This window comes from Rhinopithecus bieti, unplaced genomic scaffold (assembly GCF_001698545.2).
Source record: "Rhinopithecus bieti isolate Rb0 unplaced genomic scaffold, ASM169854v2 scaffold_83462, whole genome shotgun sequence".
NCBI lineage: Eukaryota > Metazoa > Chordata > Mammalia > Primates > Cercopithecidae > Rhinopithecus > Rhinopithecus bieti.
In genome coordinates this window covers 1-5458 of record NW_016830435.1, presented here as the reverse complement: position 1 = coordinate 5458, position 5458 = coordinate 1, and the positions used below count along the sequence as shown (strand labels likewise).

The 5458-nt window shown below is 51.1% G+C and overlaps 1 long non-coding RNA gene across 1 annotated transcript in view; it reads right to left on the bottom strand.

Annotated features, from left to right (window-relative positions):
* LOC108524426 (uncharacterized) overlaps nucleotides 1–1615 on the bottom strand; it is a 2355-nt gene extending 740 nt beyond the window's left edge. Inside the window, exons 1-2 of the long non-coding RNA XR_001884044.1 lie at nucleotides 1487–1615; nucleotides 487–755 (exon numbers count right to left, since the gene is read on the bottom strand). This is a non-coding gene — a long non-coding RNA (uncharacterized LOC108524426). The remainder of the gene's footprint in view (nucleotides 1–486; nucleotides 756–1486) is intronic.
* Between the last annotated feature and the right edge of the window lie 3843 nt (nucleotides 1616–5458).

The window sequence follows — 5458 nt, the reverse complement described above, 5'->3', positions numbered from 1 at the left end:
AAAAAAAAAAAAAAAAAAAAAAAAAAAAAAAAAAAATCCCTGTGGAAGGGGAAAGGGTGTTTCTCATCCAAAACCAAGGGAGGACACCCACAAAACACCACTCTTAAGGAACAGAGGGGCCTTCAGGGAGAAACAGGATTCTGATGCTCATTTGGGTATCTGCTTCCCAGTGGGGAAGGGGACCATGCAGGACAGAGGGGCTAAGTGGACCCTGGGCTGTGGGGCTAGGAGAGCTGGTGCTGACTCACTGTTGGAGGTGAGCCACAATAGGAGGCTTATAACCCCTCCCTGCAGCCTCTCTAGTCTAATAAGGAGATGGTAGTGTGATCAGTGGGGGCATCTGGACGCAATCAAAGGGCACAGGGAGAGATGTCTCCTCTGGCCTCCTCTTTCAGCTGCAGATTCTCCCTCTGAGTTACTGGAACAGCTTCTCCATGGACTCAGGAGTGGAAAAAACAATGTTTTTTTCTCAATGCTTAGACTTACCAATAGTTTCATTTTATCACACGAAGGCTGTGTGGCATTTTGAAGTAGAATTAGTAATCTACATAATTACAAATTATGTTCTTAAAAGAAGCTGCTCAGTGCCATGCCTGACACATGGTGGAACTCCACTATGAGATGTCTCAGAAGCCAGGGTGCCATGGTTACAAACAAGGACTCCAGGTGCAGACTTCTTGGTTCAACCTGGACCAGTGATATGAATTTTTGCAACTCTCTGTATTGCTCTTTGCCACAGTTTTTTCATCTAACAACTAGAAGTAAAAACAAGGTTATTGTGAAAATTAAATGAATTAAAGTAAGCAGAGTGCCTACAACAACAGCCCCAGGAAAATGGTCAGCCCTGAGCATGTTTTTCATTATTACTCTTAACGAGGTTATGAGTGAATGCACAGGCACCAGCCATGAGCCTGGGGTTTCTCTGGCACAGGCATCAGAGACCCTGCTTTTAAAATCCTCCATTCACTCATATGACCCTGATAAGGGAGGAGTCTCATCAGAGAGGAGCAAGTACCCAACTTGGGGTCAGACATCCCATGGTCAAAGTTGAACTCCACCACTGTTCAGCTGGGTGACTTTCCCTCTCTGATCCTCGTGTTCCTTTTTGATAAAAATGGCACAATGGCAGGCCTATGGGGATTGAAGGAGCCAACAGAAAAATGTGTGTCTTAGTTTGAGTTTCCTGGAAGTAGATCCTGAGGCAAAGATTCAAATACAAAAATTGTATTTGGAGATGACTCTAGGACAGTAATTCTACTGCAACTTCTTCCTTAGGGTGGGAATCCCAGGAAACACCAGTAGAGGAGTGGGGAACTGAGACAGGAAAGGAATGCAGCAGTTAAAGGGAGCTTCATCAAGAAAGTTTCCACGGTGGCAGCCAGGACTCAGCCCTGTCAGGTACCTCTGAGAGACAGCACAGAACATGTGTCTCAGAGTCATCCTACCCACAGCAAGGGAGTTGGGGTATTTATTCACCAATACCCACCAGTCACTCCTCAGGGATCCTTCCAAGGGCATGATTCCTCCTGAAAGTCCTGCCTGCACTGCAAAGGTCAGACCCGGGGTTGAGGGCAGGGACCTTGACAGCACCTCCAGCAATGAGCAGCAACACAGCCTAGTATGGAGAGTTTCAGTCAGTGACTCCAACACACACACACACACACACCCCACACTCCAACCCCAACAAGGTGTGTCTGTACATACACATACAAGCATACATGACTGTTACCCACTTTGATCCTGGTGACTCCATGGGATAGACGACAAGGTGGGAATCAGAGGGAAGAGCAAAATTAAGGGGAGTGAAAGTCTTAAGAACAAAATGCAAATTTAGGCAGAAAATCAACGGGGAAGAGGAGAGGTCTGGACATCAAATGCCTGCTGGGTGGCACCTGCTCTGCATACACTGTCAGTAATTCTCCAAGAAGCCTTGTGCAGTAGAAAAAATTCCACTCAATTTACAAATGACAGAAATGTAGTTCAGAAAAGAAAGCTGATTTTATTGTCTCAGCAAGTTACTGGTTGATATGGACTCCCAGATCTTTCTGTCCACAAAGCCTACAAATTCTCCCTTGTTAGGCAGGCTGGGTACCAGGCCCTGCTTCTGGGCTCTCTTTTCCTGCTAGGCCAAAATGGCAGAATTGACAGAGACATTATCCCCCTTCACCACCTGGAGCAGAGCCAATGAAAGGTGATGGGAAACAGGCCATGAGGCCCTCCACCGACCATTCAATGTCTTCTGGATTGCAGACCCTCAGAACTCTTGCACCACGTGCTGGCAGCACTTCCAGTGTCTGGCTGTCTTCTGAGGTTGTACAGGATCCAGTGGAGGCCACTGGCTGTGCTGATATATCCTAAGAGGCAGCCACACAGGCTTGGGTCTCTTGGCCACTTCAACACCAGAGGTTGGTCAGTGCCCATGCACTGAGGCCCTTGGGACAATGGAAAGAGGGAAAGGAAGGGCAGAATGGAGTGGCAAAGGGTCCATCTACTATGTCCCTGGATGGAGAGACCCCTGTTGCCACAGTAGTCCACACTAGCACCACGATTCTCACTCATGAAGATGCCAGCCTCCATTTATATGTTCTCATCTGACAACAACTTTCCATTTTCATCCTAGAGACAAGACCCATGAACACACTAGCTCTGAGGGCACCTGAGGGTAACCTGAAACAGTCCCTGAAGACCTTTCATTCAAGCAGGATCCCTCCCTTGGCATCTCCAGACCTGCCCCACAAGCTCCCTCCCTGGTCTCCTGGCTCTTGTTCACTCCTTCCAAGCAGTCTTCTACAGTCATCTCTAAAACGTGGCTGACTGTCCCTCCTTTATCCAGCACCTTCCATGGCTTCTCAGAGCTCTCCAGATCAAGTGCAAGTTTTTTTTTGATCAGACACTGATCTCAAGCTCCATTCTACCTCCTGAATTAAGATCCTGGAGAAACCCGCCTTGCTCAGCACAAGTGCATCAATGAAGTCCGAAGCCTTGAACGTGGCCTTGGCCTTGAGGAAGTCATCAACACCCTGGCTAGTGAGGGTGCAGTGCTGCTCCAGGATGATGGTGTCTGAAGTTGTGCACCAAGTCAGAGGCCCTGCAGAAGCATCACCCCTCAGGAGTGAGGTAGTGCAGGAAGTCTGTGCACAGGCAGATCTGCTGGTGCCATTACACTATGAGGGCACTGAGCTCCAAGATGATGGCAATATATTCATGGGGATTCCTGCAGGGTGAGGCTGGGGAGAGGAAGCAGCTCTATAACACATATGAAACCCTGGAAACCCTTCCCACCCAAAATCTCAGGACTACAGTACACCCAGAAACGGGTGCCCTCTGAACACACTTCTCTCCCTACCTCCCACTCTGAGCTGCCTCCTGGCCCCACATGCCCCAGCCTGGACCAGGGCTTGGAGGCCAGCAGGTCCATGGTGTTGACTGCTCCCTGGGCCAGGAGAGCCCTTGGTGGCTCTGTGACTCTTCCTGTGGAACCCCTGCCTCTGCCTTGGGACCTCTTAATTCCCATGGGAAGCCCCCACAGCTCTGGATTGCCTCACTTGCCCAGGGATACTCCAGCCCCATAGACCATACTTGATGCCTTAACCCTCCCAAAACATGACATGTTTCTCAGAATGTGGCTGATGTCCAGGGCCATCTGTGGATGTTTCCTAGGGGCCTCTTGCTGTTCTCCTTTACGATCTGTAGGGCAGGGCCAAGAGGAGACACCAGCCCAACCTCAGAATGGACAAAAGGCTCACTGTCACAAATGGCAACCACCAAAGGGTCAGCAGTGCTTCTGGAAGGAAAGGTTTCATTCTGCAGAAATCTCCTTGTTTGGCTTCTTTCTGAAGCCATGGAAGGATACCAAGTCCAGCTTACCTGTAGTGCCTATGTTGCCATCTGTGCCTGGGATGTGTGACGGGCCCCTGCTCCCACTGCAGGGTTGACGTTCCCTCCAGCTGGAGACCTGGGCTCCTGACATCACCTGGCTTGTGTGTCCTGCTCTAAATGAGGGTGGAAAGGCTGTACCTGCTATTTCCCTAGGTTCTTGGTTTCCACCATCAAGACATCCAGCGGGAGTGACCAGGCCCAGCCCCACACCTGAAAGGGGTGTTTCCTTGTAGAGCAGCCGAGACATCTATGGATGGAAGAGTGCTCAGCGAGACAGGAAACAGGGACCCCAGGTAGGATCAGGGGCCAGAAGATTCTGAAGGTTTTCAGCCTTGGGATCTGTGGTTTACCTAGGACTAGGCCTCCCCTTCCACAATTCAAAGGATGGATGAGTGCTCAGGGTCAGGAAGTCTGATCTGGACCTGTTTTTTTCATTTAGGTCACCAAGAGACAACCCCTAACCCCTGAGCAAGGGATGATCCAAGCTCTGGCATGAGATTCTCTTCCAGCAATGTGATGCTTGCAGGGACCGGCAGAAAAGCTGGTGACCAGGCCTGCTGTCCCCCATGTAAGGACAGTGTGCCACCCACTCTCTGAGAGGTAGGTGGTGCCAGGCCACACTGGGTGCCTGTACCACTGGCTCTGCAGACACTGGTCATGGAGGTCCTATGGAGGTCCTCCGCTTTCCACATTACCTTCTGGCTGCTCCTAGATTTCTTCTGGTCATTAAGCACGATGAGCCATTTTTCTGTCTTATTTTTTGACATTCTGCTCTCAGATGAAACATTTTTGCTCTCAGATGAAACAAAACAAAGTAAGCCAAGCCGCCAGGATTCCTGGAGGGAATCTTGGATGCTGGGTCTTGGGCTCCAGGGCCCTGATGGGACTGAACCAGAAGAAGCCAGGGAAGGACAAACACTGGAGTTCAAGCCCTATGACCCAATGGCCATTTGTGGCCTGTCCTTATAACCCCAAGACACCCTGTCCTCAGGCCACAGACACCATGGGCTTTGGTCAGGGCCCAGCCTCCCAGTAGTGTCCTGGCACTAGCAGGTGCTGACCTCTGAGCCACAATCGCAGTTCTGGGCTTTGGGTTTGGTAAAACCACTCAGGGACAGAGTTCTGGGACAGGGTTTGGCAGGAACCAAGGCGCCTCCCAGGGATGGTGTGTCACTCCCACTTGCCACAAAATGTGCACACAGGCTGTCCTGTGTGTTGGACAGGATGGAGGAAGTCAGGGAACAGGCAGGGTGGGGCAGCTGGGGTGCAGGGAGAGGCAGGTGCATGCTGGGAGGTCAGACTCTGTGAGGGCTGTGGGGGCATCAGAGAGAGTGAGCTCCAGGTTCACCCTCAGTGCACTGGACAGGTGTCAGGCCAGGCTCCCTGGACACCGGCTGGGTGATGTGGTCACTCCCTGGGGGACTGCTGTCAGGTCCCAGCCACCCATCCTAGGCAGCACCATCTCATCTCAGGACTGGACTTTCTGAGTCCTGAGACAGGACAGTGCTGCCCAGGCCTGACAGACTGCGAGGACCTGTTAAGTCCTCCTTTCCTAGACCAGCTTCACATACAGCAGGGA